We start from the raw sequence: 13,517 nt of genomic DNA on the forward strand, positions 1-13,517 counted from the left end.
TTTTTATTTTTTATTATTATCTGTCTTGCAGCTGTTTTTGTATTTTGTATTTTGTACTGTCACCAAGACAAATTCCTTGTATGTGTAAGCATACTTGGCAATAAAGCTGATTCTGATCCTGATTCTGATTCTGTTAATCCTGATTAACGATAGTGTCATTTATACAGCGATTGTGCTGATTAATGACAGCTGCGCTTGAATGCGCGATCTCATTAATTTGCTGCAGGTGATTGAGTCATAAGTGTCCCAATGTTCAGTGGATCAGTACCCTTACCAGTGCCCGAATGTTCATGATATACTGATTCAAGATACAGGGAGCTGATTGAGACACAGGGCAGTCAAACGGTTTAGCAAAATGGTCAGAAGAATTGTTCAGACAGCTCACACGCTGTATCGTTCGGAATGTCTCTCACTCTGTAAAACAGAAGTGAAATAAATAGAACAGAAAACAATGAAGTGGAATATTTACTGTCATGATACACAGGTAAATTGAACAGCTGGAACTTTATTAAGTGCACTCCAACTGCATGTCTCACTACAACTCTCAGTAATGGTGGTGCAGCCCCATAACCTAGGCACCCCGGTTTAAGATTTCTGAGGCCCCAAGCAACCGACCAAGCTGGGGGCCCTTTTTGAAAATATTTGCTTAAAAAAATGTATTTTAAATCATAATTTTAAATTCATCCTATCAACCATTGTTGCCAAGTACATTCAAAATGTTTAATGAAATAAAAATCTAGTTGAAGATAATTAATGCATGTTTTCCAGTTTTTCCACAATACAGTAATAAAAAAAAGCATTATTTACCTACATAAATTTATACAAAAAATGTTTTTGAACAGGGTGTGCAAAACCTACAACTTCAACCAGTAACATTTTGGAATTCAGTTGTTATTTATTAATTTTATGACCCAACAATTATTTATTGTTGTCCAGCCATTATAATATGATACAGTATTTTAATTCTTTGAGGATTTGTTGTATACAATAGAATTATATTCCTGTATATAATATAGCTGAGGCTATATTTTATGTAAGCATTGTAGGCAACATTCGTAACTAACAATAAACATACAAAGCACGGCGGCCCCTCAGCACACTAGAGCAGAAGGAAAAAAAAACACTGCCGTTTATCAAGCGCTAAAATTTGCTTGTTGCAGAACAATCTGGAATAATTGTAACAGTCCCCTCTTTGCAATCTGAACTTGTTCAGAATGTTAAATCTTTGTGACACCTGTGCTAAAAAAAAACAATCTAGACAGAGTTCAACAACTGATACAGTATGCATGTTTCTCGGCATGCATTTTTGAAACCTGAAGCTCTTATTAACTTGACACAGTGTCTAAAAATGTGCCAGTCATCCAAGAGACTATCACATATTCCCTGTGTTTTTGCTTAGACTTTTATTTTGAAAAGTTTAGTTCCTGTTTCATGTCATGTGATTCCTTGTCATGTGATTTCATGTTTTCCTGCCATGTTCATGTGTCTTGTTTTCATTGGTTTATTGTTTAATTATCTTGTTATAGTTCTGTTTGTTCATTGGTTAACTTGTTTGTCTTGTTTTCCCATGTCTTGTATCTAAGCCCTCAAGTTTTCTATTGTCCCTTGTCAAGTATTGTGTGTGTGTGTGTGTGTGTGTGTGTGTGTGTGTGTGTGTGTGTGTGTGTGTGTGTGTGTGTGTGTGTGTGTGTGTGTGTGTGTGTGTGTGAGAGAGAGAGAGAGCGAGAGAGAGAGAGAGTGAGAGTGAGTGTGAGAGAGAGAGTGTTATGTTATGTTATGTTTAAGTTAGGCCGAGTCAAGTTCATGTTTTTGTTAGATCACGTTTATGGTTAGGGTTTTTGGATTTTCACGATTGTTAAATAAACTGCACTTGGGTTCTCTACACTTCGTCTTCGTCATTACCAGCGCCAGCAGCAATTCCTCCTGTCGCTCCGTCCACTCCCCCAGAGACTATTTCTCCTGCGGCTCCGCCTGCTTCCCTGGAGACGATTGCGGCATGGTGAAATCGTTCCAGATCACTAATTTAACATTGATATAAGTTGGAAAATGTGCCTATGGTGGGTAAAGGACCATCTGAAAAGACCACAAATGGTGTTAAAACTGTGAATTTTTTTTCAAGATAAATGTTAAGTAATGTTCAGTAATAACGCATCTTAACTCAACGCATTTATTGCTAAAAGAGTGAAGGATGTGGTTAGGGGCACACAGCATGGATGAGGTAAAGAAACCACTCAACCGAAGCAGGTTTGCTGAACAGCCACTGTTCTTAAAGAGAAAGTCCAATTTTAACGTTTGTTATACAACATGTAAACTCAATGTAAATACAAATTATACATACAAAATGCATATATTTAAAGGGGCCACAATAAATTATTAAATACTTTAACTTCAAACTCTTTAAATATTGATGAATTTAACAAATACAGTAGGCTCCTACAGTATCTATGCAAGGGTTTGGTGAAATTTGGCAAAGAGTTCAGGCAGTTCTGGCTCACGCTGCTATATCTTTTCAACTCATCTGAATGATGGGGTGTGTTCCATTCAGAAGTGATCATCCCTACACCCTATTTCCTTCAAAGACTTAACCATCCATTGTGAGAGCTTTGAAGGGCTGAAAAGTGTGGGGCTCAAAAATAGTGGTCATTTGGTCATTTCTTTGGGAAATTCTCTTTGGAATGACCCTAAAGCTTGACTACCATTATCATTCCTCCAATGAAAAGCCCTGCAAAGTCATCATTTAAGCCTTTTCAAAGTGTCCAAAAATTCCCTAGACTACATAATTGACAGAATGTTCAAGTAAGCTATAAGTCTGTTTTGGAATGTTCGTGATTTCAAACTCCAGCTGTCAAGACTTACCCACAAGCAAATATTATAATAAACATTTTTGTTCGACAGTGCTTTTATAGAAAAAATAAAGCTTAACCATTGTAACAGGGTCAGGTGGGCAAGGAGGAGGCGGAAACCAGCTGAGCAGTAAACGTAACTTTTAATGTCATAAATTAACTTGAATCAACTTAAACACAAACACATAGACACACACACACAGCAGCCGCATTTGGCTATCTCTCTCAAACTGGTGTCTACGGCTCCCCTTTATCTCCCTCTCCCACTGATTAGTTGACTCCGCACCGGTCATGCACACCTCTCCGCCCGGCAACGCCCTCCTCCTCGTCCTAGCCTGGTCCTCAGCCACTCCTCCGCCCTCTGGCAAAAGACAGCTCACTCCTCCCCTGGTGGACAGAATGGCTCATCCCCTTCTCTGTGTACGGCAGCAGTTTCTCTGACTCTTGGCGGCCAGCAGCAACCCCTCCATCCCTAGGCAGACGGCCGTGGTTGCTCCTCTGCCAGACGGCAGCGGCGAGGACTCCTCAACTGCGCATCCCTCCTCCTTCCCGGGTTTCGGCACCAATGTAATGGGGTCAGGTGGGCAAGGAGGAGGCGGGAAACTTCCGAGCAGTAAACATAACTTTTAATATCATAAATTAACTTGAATCAATTTGAACACATAGACACACACAGCAGCCGCATGTGGCTCTCTCTTAAACTGGCGTCTCCGGCTCCCCTTTATCTCCCTTTCCTGCTGATTAGTCGACTCAGCGTCGGCCTTGCACCCTCGCTGCCCGGTCATGCCCTCCTTCTCGTCACCACCATATAAAGCCTAACATATGTAATAATAGTCCGAAAATTATATAATTTTAAACCTATTTAAACCTTTTTTTTCTGCTATAAAATAATGAAATTAAACACATGATGCTTGAATTCAAGGTCTTCTACTTCCAGAAGAGCATGGAAATTTTCACCAGGAGACAGTAGACATCTCATAAACATCGTGATGTAGAGGCTTTAGAAAGTCATGTATAAAATATGATACGTACAGAGTTATAGGTTAAAGAGTTGCTCAAACAATTTTAATTAGAAACAGGAAGGCAAAAGGGTCTTATAAGAGGGCTGGTGGCCCTCATAATCACAGGGACCTGTTCAGGGGGCCTTGTATAAGCTCTGGGACCCACATATTTAGTATATAAACATTTGTTTTCAAGGTTGATGGGATGGGAGACCTTGCAGTCTGGGACCCCCCTGGACCCCTGGTGGTCAAGGACCCCTGGGCACTGGCTGCATTGGCCCGGTCTGTATTTCACCTTTGCATAGACATTAATAACTTACAAGGTTTGAGGACGTGAACGGCTCCGAGTAGAACCTCTGAGCTGCCATCTCGTAATTACAGTAATTCCGGCATGACGTGAACGCACCATAAGTTCAGCACCTGTGTGTGCTTTAAACGACTCATGGTAAAGCCATTTTCCAACCAAACAGGTATCAAAAAGTATCATTGCACTTTTTTTTTTTTTTTTTTTTTTTTTTTTTACATGTACTTTGAGTACTATAGTAGAAGTAGATCTGGCACTACTTTACCCACTCACAAGGTGCATGAATAGAAACAACAGGAATGGTGCAGAGAAATCCAGTAACACCTGGTTAGCAAATTGCACACATTTATACAAGGCTTGTTGTTGGTTCAAATACAACAAAAAACTTACAATATTAAGATTTGAAAATTGAAGACTTAAGTATTGAATAATTGATAGATTGATATATTCTGTACTTAATGATGATTTCTTGGAGAAGAGTCATCCAGAGAACCTGATGCGATGCTTGCACAAAAAATTTATTGTTTTAGGTGGATGGTAAAACTTGGAAAAGATGGTTAAGTTGATTTCAGCTCCTTAGTGTTTGTTTGTATTTGTTTGCTCATAGAAAACAAAGGACAATTCACACACATAAAATTCACCTCTGCAATGCCTTTTGATTATTTTATCAAGACATTTCTCATGGTACACTGATACACACACACACACACACACACACACACACACGTACTATAGATTCTATCCCCTTACCCTACCTCTAAACCTAACCCTCACAAAAAACTTTCTGCATTTTTACATTTTCAATAAAACATAGTTTAGTATGGGGACACTAGAAATCTCCTCATAAACCACATTTATAGCATAATACCCTTGTAATTACCAGTTTGTAACCTAAAAAAAAAGCCCTCGTAAACCACTAAAACCTGCCCACACACACACACACACACACACACACACACACACACACAATGGCAATAAAAGAGGTGAATGAAGAGGAATCTTCATTTGTTTTCTGTGTGTGTTTTTATGGGAATGTGGATCTTTCAGATCAATTTGAGGAGTGCCTATGGTTTGCATGTTCCACATTTTATCGTAAGTGTGTCATGCAGTGTGGGACTTGCACTGGTCTGGTCTTGGTCTTGACTCGGTCTTGCCCTGCCCATGTCTTGACTTGGTCTCAAACCCTGAAAGTCTTGGTCTTGTCTCAGTCTCGATACACTCTGGTTTTGGTCTTGACTTCAACACTGCTATCCACAATATTCCTGAATCCCATGATGCTTTGCGGGTGGAACTTCCGGTTAAGCGTAAACAATCATTATGTTTTGTACTAACACAGCATTAATAATGACAGAAACTTGAGAACAAATGATCACAGAATTATAGCGAGGCAATATTGTTCTTCCTCACCTATCTGTTAATGATTATGGGTTTCAGGATGATGGCCAAATATCGCAAATAGAAGCATTTTAGTTATTTTGTTGAGTCATTATCCATCAATGGAAGAACGTGAGCAGACTAACCTGAAAAGCTATGTAGCTTATTAGTGCCTTCACAGCTGTAAAGTTGGAAATTTTTTGAGAACTATAGATAATGATGGTTATTTTAAAGCATATATTGAGTCTAGTCAGAACTTGTACCGAGATTATGTACGAGTGCAGATACAGGGGAGGTCCAGACAGCAGGATGCTCGTGTATTACAGGACTCAGTCGATAATAATGTCATGCTGCCGTTTTTCGGATAAAATACAATTATTTTGTGGGAGATGATTGTGTAGTAAGCTCAATCTTGCTTTGTAATTGTCAGTTTACATACATAATCTCTGTATCTAAATACTGTAACCTTTTAGTGTTGATTGAACAACGATCCTGTTGATAGATTGAATTTATTGTTCTTGTGTAGGAAATAACGATGTATTAGCAGCCGCACAATAAACTACAGTACAAAAAGAACTACATGCAATACAAATAAACATTTTTTTTTTATATATTTATACAGTGGCGATTTCTCAGGGCCAGCAAAGCCTTCTCTGCTGGCCTAACATGCCAAATAAATAAATATTTTTCATCCTTTCATTCTCAATCACCTTTTTGCCTATGTATTTTCAATCGCTTTTCACTCTTAATTAATCTACAAACAAATAGAGAAAAATGAAAAGTTTATCCAGTCAGAATTTATTCCTTGATGCTTACAAGCAAAGTGTGACAACTGTTTCACAATGCCTGAAGCCCGAAGCCGAAGCAGCACGAGTTTGAGCTCCACCCCCTCAGGCCTTCAGAATTTCTTCTAAATCCCTCAACAGTGCAAATGAATGAGCAACTAAAGTCAGACTGTCAGATTCATCAGCCAATCAGATTGATTTATTTTTTCTTGGTGGGTGTGATCTTTAGGATATGTCCCGGTCGAGGCCTTCTAGCTGGCCTTGAGTGATGCAATCATGCTTTAAGTGACGTAATTTGAATGCGAAGTGCGCGAGATCTTGCTGATGAGTCGACTGTCATTACTGCCGCTATCGCCGTTGAGAAAGAGATCCTTGTGGATTTAAAAACACGAGATGTTCTGCATGACCGTGTGATTATTGAATTTATTAAACAGGAAAGGGGGACTTTTCACTTAAAGTAAATTGGTAGTAAGTGCTTTTTGCATTGTTTTAGCAACATCAGGAGTTTTTAAGTGTAAATTAGGCTGCTTGAGCATTCAGTGTCGGATCAAGTTTTGAAAAGTAGTGCTGCGTTCCATTCAACTCGGAAAGTCGGATTTTACAACTTCCTACTAGGAAAAGTGCAATGGAATACATCTTTAAGTCAGAATTACAACTTGTAGGCTCCTGCAGAAATTCTCAACTCCGATTTCGCCGAGATGTAGGGGCATGATGTCACAAACATCTCGACACTCAGGGAGATATACAAAGTAAGTGATAAACATTTACTTTATTAAGTAATATCGATAAATGAGTTCGTTTCCACATTACATGATATTAAAGTTTGTTTAACAAACGCCTGCAGAAACAGGTGTATAAAACCTTATAATCTCTTTTGATAATCGTACACCTGTAGCACAAATGCTAGCGCTGCAGCATTGTTTATCAGTTGGGTTGCTAGGAGACATCTCTAATGAGAGTCAAACCCCTGCTAAGCTAACGGGAGCGTTGCAGTTTTGTTTCCTTAAACGTCATCTTCCGAATATCGGGGAATGGAATGCATTTATGGTCGGATATATCAAGTAGGAATATCCCACATCCAACTTGAATGGAACGCAGCATAACCGTGTACCCTGATGAAATGAAATTTATTGCAAGCAACATTTAAATCGCAAATATTATTGGATAGATTTTTCCAGGTAATATAGACCTCCTTGGTAGATTCATGTGAAAAATTATGATTTTTGAATGTCTGTTCGGGAGACGTTCATTTAAAAAAAAACAGTCATGCTGCAGTTAAAATTTGGCTTGCTTGAGCATTAAGTGTCGTTTCAAGTTCTGGCTTTCGTGCATGGATGTGTTTTTAAAATGTCAATTGGTATTATTAGTTAGCTGTGAAATAATGTATGATGCCCAAAGGCATAGGGTCTTATTCATTGTGAAACTGTGTTTTCTTAATTGCATGAATCACACTGAAGGCCTAGACTTTAAATGCAGGGCGCCACTGTGGACATACATTATAAACACTGTACATAAAAGTTCAAAGTTCTGTGTGAAGCAACTATAAAATAGTATGTATTTTTATAAGCACTGTACAAATAAATTTAATTGATACTGAATGAATGTCCACACTTTTTTCCAAATCACCTTTCCCCTTAAGGGATGACATGCACATTCTGTAAAGAATGTGAACTCAAAAGAAAGTGAATTGCAGGCAGGAAAATGCAGGGAAGAGGAAAATCATAATACAGTTAATTGCAAACATGATAAAACATCTCACTACTGTACATGTCTCATCTAATAATTATGGTCTTCCACTGTAGAATTTATCCATATAGCATCACAGCATGAAAACAGCTGAAAACATCATCACTACTCACAGACAGTTCAGGAAAAACACTGTTCCTTTTTATACTCAGTAATAATGCCATTTCAAAACATTTGAAGCATTCACAAAAAAGATGCTAAATAGAAATGAACAAAATGTCTAATGAATTTTCAGCACATGTACACACACCTGTTAGCACAATAATGCTATAGTTTATAATTCATTGCGCTCTGTTTCTGGACTTCTATCATAGCCGGACCGTAACGGTGAATAATATAAGTAATCCCCACTGTTGACTTCTTGCCAATAAAGTGAAAAGAGCACACAAACAAATTATTCCAAGCTTTTTCAAACAGATGTTCCTAAGTTAATCCTTCTGTTGGCAGCCGATGGAAGAAGCAACATCTGGGACTGGAGCGCTGTGCTTTGCGAGTGGTTTCTGATCATAACATTGCTGTTTTAGATAAAACTTTAGTTTCGCTTGATTATTAGGATAACAATTAACTGCAAACATTGTCCGGGAAATTTTTTTAAGACATCTTACAACAAAAGCAAACATCTAACTGCATGACATGCAAACGCTACACACCAAGCACCAACCAAATGCACTTCAGCTAGCCAACTGTAAATTCTGCCCACCTTGCGAAATACAGTGGACTCGCTGAGAATATTGTGGATAGAAAGTTTGAAATTGCAAAATGTTTACTCTGATTCTTCTGTTTTATACTCTAATTGATTTTTCTGAATTTTGCAGTTAATTTCTGTTTCTTGATATTCATTTTCCTGAAATTATGCATTTACTTTGAATTATTACATTTTTATGTTTGAAATTATTGTTAGAAAAATGCTTATTCTGTGTCTTCTCTTTGTAACACGGTGGTCAGGATTGATTGCAAGTATAATGGCATTGTCTGCAGTAAAAAAAAAGACAGAAAATACAGGGTGAGACTCTAAAACATCCTCAGTGCAAAACATACACACCCACTCACACACAATTACACTTACACACAAAATTGAACTGGTGAGACTATAACACCCTACCCCTAAACCTAACCCTCGCAGAAACATGTGCATATAAGTAGATTTAAAGTTAAACATGATTTGGCTGATTTACAAGCCCTTTTTTTTTTTTTTTTTTTACTAGTGAGTACCACCTAAAATGTCCTCTCTAGTGGGTTTTCTACCAGTTTCACTATATTAATGAGGACATTTTTTTAAATTTGGCAATCACAAGTATAGCCAAACCGGCGTACACACACACACATTTGCAAAATACATTGCAATTGTTTACTCTGATTCTTCTGTTTTATACTCTTAATTGAATTTTCAGAATTTTGCAGTTCATTTCTATTTCTTGATGTTAATTTTCTTGAAATTATTATGCATTTACTTTGAGTTATTTCATTTTTATATTTTAAATACATTATTGGTAGAAAAATGCTTATTCTGTGTCTTTGTAACATAGTGGTCAGGTGGTCAACATAGTCAGGTTTGATTGCAAGTACAGTGACATTAACTGCAAAAACTGACACTTAAAATCAAATTTAAAATGCTAAACTTTGACAGTTAATATATTGAAAATGTCTAAATATATATCCAAATGCATATCTTGTGATAAAATATAAAATTAGGTTACAACAAGCCATCAGACTACACAGTAGGTGGCTACAGCCATCTACTGGCAGTTACTGGCATGACATGGTTTTCAAGTGATGTTATTTATATTTTGTTCACCAGATGGCAGCAATCTGCCACCAATTTATGTCACATTCTCACATTTTCTTCATGTTTCAACTTATAGAAGGGTAGGTTCAAAAAAAAAAAAATTCCCCCAAAAATGTGCTTATTTATATGCAAATGAATGGTAAAATGTAGACATTTACATGTAAATAAGATCAAAATCTTATTTACATGTAAAATAATCATTTTATTGTTCTTTTTCAGGGGAAGAAGAAATGGTTATAAATCTGATCTGCAAGTAATCACATGATGAAAAAGGATACAGTGAATGACTTTCAATCTCTGTGAAAAAGCACCCTTCTCAAAATAAACCATTTAATTATTGCGCAGTAGGGAATAGTGAGAAAAAAAGGAGTATAAACGAACTCTGAATTAAGCCTATTTCTAATACAGTTATCACCCTTAGTGCAATTTCTTTTAAACCATCTTTATCATAACTGCAAATACCAGAGGGAGGTGCCTTTTTTTTTTATATCATAGGAGGGTTAAGTGTATTGAATATGCATGTAGTGTGATAATATACTTAATTTTTCCCTCTGTTTCCCTAGTTTTTGCAACAATACAGTACTGTTGTTAGATGTTGTTACTAACATTTAATAAAGAAAAAAAAAAAACTTTGATGAAGTGTTTAATACCATACCTTAACAGGCTATACAGACTGCCGTCAAAAAAGAAACTAAACAAAATGACAATGATTCTAGAAGCCTTTACACTGTTTAAAGGAGACCACATGCATTTATTGTGGTTTTACATTAATAATAACTGTTTTATGGAATTTTTGTGGTTACTATCGTAAACATTTGTAAGCATGCAGCCTTTGGTAGGGTGACCTCTGGTTCCCTATCTGTCACTCACTCGCCGTTGTGTCGATGTAGTGACACTAGGGGTCACTCTTGGGAGCCCGAGACACCTCTTGTATTTGCATACCACTCCCCCGGACATATGGGTATGAAAGGAGCTGGTATGCAACCACTCATTCAGATTTTCTCTTCGGAGCCAAACAGTCGATGTTTACTGAGCTGACTGTTCATTCACCTCTGCTGGATCTGACGGTGCATTTCTGCGGCTTCTCCCTCCTCTGCACTGGTGCATTGCAGAGAACGCCCCTGGGCGCTTCGGCAGAAAAAAGAGAGTATAGTTTCCTAAAAGAGTATATTTCTCTAAAAGAGCGGCACACACGGAACATCTTTTTAAAGACGCATCTTTTTAAATATGTCTTTCCGTTTGTGTGTTATTCCTGGTTGCGGTCGTTACTTCTCAACTTCTGACGGTCACGATTGCTGTCTTTCGTGTCTGGGCGCGACCCACGTGGAGACAGCATTCGTGGATGGATCATATACTCACTGTGAGAACATGACCATGGCAACGTTGCGGTCGCGGCTTGCTTTCGTGAGAAAGCAAACCACCCCAGCGGCTCCCCGCTTCGGTCCTTCTACCTACGGGTATGAGGCCAGCGCGGCTAGCACTGGGGGCGATTTGGGGCCCCAATGGGACCACCTCCACCAGGTATCCCCCCACAGACCTCCCATTCCCCAGCACGCTCATCTGCCCTGATCGGGCTTCCGGATGAGTCCGCCGGCTCGTCTCACGGCGAGTTCGACCTCTTGTTCAGAGCCCGCGAAGCTGATAAGCTCTCGAGCACAGCATCGGAGAGCGGGCTCATCCAGTCGGACGCAGAAGCCTCAGCTGGGCTCCCCCCCTCGGGTGCGGTTGCCCAGTCACAAGCTGATGCAGAAATGACAGACATGCTTTCCCGGGCAGCCATGAACGTCGGGCTAGAGTGGAACCCTCCACTCTCCCCTGAACCCTCGCGGCTCGATGATTGGTTCCTGGGCTCAAGATCCCTCACCCCGCCTGCTCGTCGCCAAGGGCATCCCACTGCGGTGACTGCACCGGCTCCACCGCAGCCCGCCCCTTTGTTCCGGCCCTGGCGTGGAGCCCGTCTCACGGCCGGCCACCAAGAACCCTCGGAAGGCTTCGAGACGGGCGACCCATGGACGACGAAACCCACCTTGGAGCTGGTACGCAGACCACTCCATCCCCCAGTGGAGGGCCGGCAGGAGAATCTTTTGTTGCTTTTTCATTTAATTTTGCCACATGCCCAAGTGGCTGCGGTACCCAACAGTTCAGCCAAAGAGCGGTTTCCTCGTTCCCTGGGTCACGTACCCGGTGTGCACAGCCGTCATCACTACCACCGTCCACCTTTCCATCCTTGCAGGTTTGGCGCTCCAGCAGCAGTCTCCCCGCCCCTGCGTGCCCAGCTGTGGCACAAATCCGCCCCCGATGTGACAGTCTCCATGGGTCACAAGGACAGGCCTCTTCCTCCCCCATACCAGGCTGTTCCAGGGGTGGTCATAAGGAGCCAGGTAAGTGCTTCGATGTCCCTGAACTCAGCACGGCCACAACATGGCATGGCACCTCGAGCTCCGCCCCGCCGCGAGGCCCAACCTGCCGGTACATTTGACGAGATTGTCCCCTTGGTCCCCCTCACTCGGAGCTTGGATGCGTGGCTTGCGCTTTCCAATCCGTCGCGATGGCTGATCCGGACCATCCGACTCGGCTATGCGATTCAGTTCGCAGGCGTCCGCCCAGGTCCAGCGGCATTCACTTCAACTCGATGATGAGTGAGAACGCTGCTATCTTGCACGCGGAAGTTGCTACCCTCCTACGGAAGGATGCGATTGAGCCAATCCCTCCGGCCAAGATGAAGAAGGGGTTTTACAGCCCCTACTTCATTGTACCGAAAAAAGGTGGTGGGTTCTGAACCGGGCTTTACACAGACTCCTGTTCAAGATGCTGACGCAAAAACGCATTCTGGCGAGCATCCGGCATCAAGATTGGTTTGCGGAGGTAGATCTGAAGGACGCGTACTTCCACGTCTCGATTCTACCTCGACACAGACCCTTCCTGCGGTTTGCATTCGAGGGTTGGGCGTATCAGTACAAGGTCCTCACTTTCAGTCTGTCCTTGTCCCCTCGCGTCTTCACGAAGGTCGCAGAGGCAGCTCTTGCCCCGTTAAGGGAAGTGGGCATTCGCATTCTCAACTATCTTGACGATTGGCTAATCCTAGCCCATTCTCGGGATATGCTGTGTGCACACAGGGACCTGGTGCTCTCGCACCTCAGCTGACTAGGGCTTCGGGTCAACTGAGAAAAGAGCAAGCTCCTCCCATTTCAGAGCATCTCTTTTCTCGGTTTGGAGTTGGACTCAGTCTCATTGACGGTGCACCTCACAAATGAGCGCGCACAGTCGGCGCTGATCTGTTTGAAGGCGTTCAAACAGAAAACAGTGGTTCCACTGAAACTCTTTCAGAGACTCCTGGGGCATATGGCATCCTCAGCGGTTGCCACTCCGCTCGGGTTGATGCATATGAGACTGCTTCAGCACTGGCTTCAGACTCAAGTCCCGAGATGGGCATGGCGCCACGGGACACATCGTGTGGCCATCACGCTGATCTGTTACCGCCTCTTCAGCCCTTGGACCTTGGCGTTCCCCTAGAGCAGGTCTCCAGGTGCGTCGTGGTTTACGACAGATGCCTCCAAAACGGGCTGGGGCACTGTTTGCAACGGGCATGCACCCGCTGGCTTTTGGACAGGCCCGTGGCTGCGTTGGCACACCAACTGCCTAGAGTTGCTGGCAATACTGCTCGCCCTGTGGAGGTTC

At 41.4% G+C, this 13,517-nt stretch overlaps 1 protein-coding gene across 1 annotated transcript in view; it reads right to left on the minus strand.

Moving 5' to 3' along the window:
• LOC127417146 (leukotriene B4 receptor 1-like) overlaps nt 1-13,517 on the minus strand; it is a 186,118-nt gene that overhangs the window by 16,493 nt on the left and 156,108 nt on the right. The window lies entirely within an intron of this gene.

The sequence above is a fragment of the Myxocyprinus asiaticus genome, chromosome 26, assembly GCF_019703515.2.
Source record: "Myxocyprinus asiaticus isolate MX2 ecotype Aquarium Trade chromosome 26, UBuf_Myxa_2, whole genome shotgun sequence".
NCBI lineage: Eukaryota > Metazoa > Chordata > Actinopteri > Cypriniformes > Catostomidae > Myxocyprinus > Myxocyprinus asiaticus.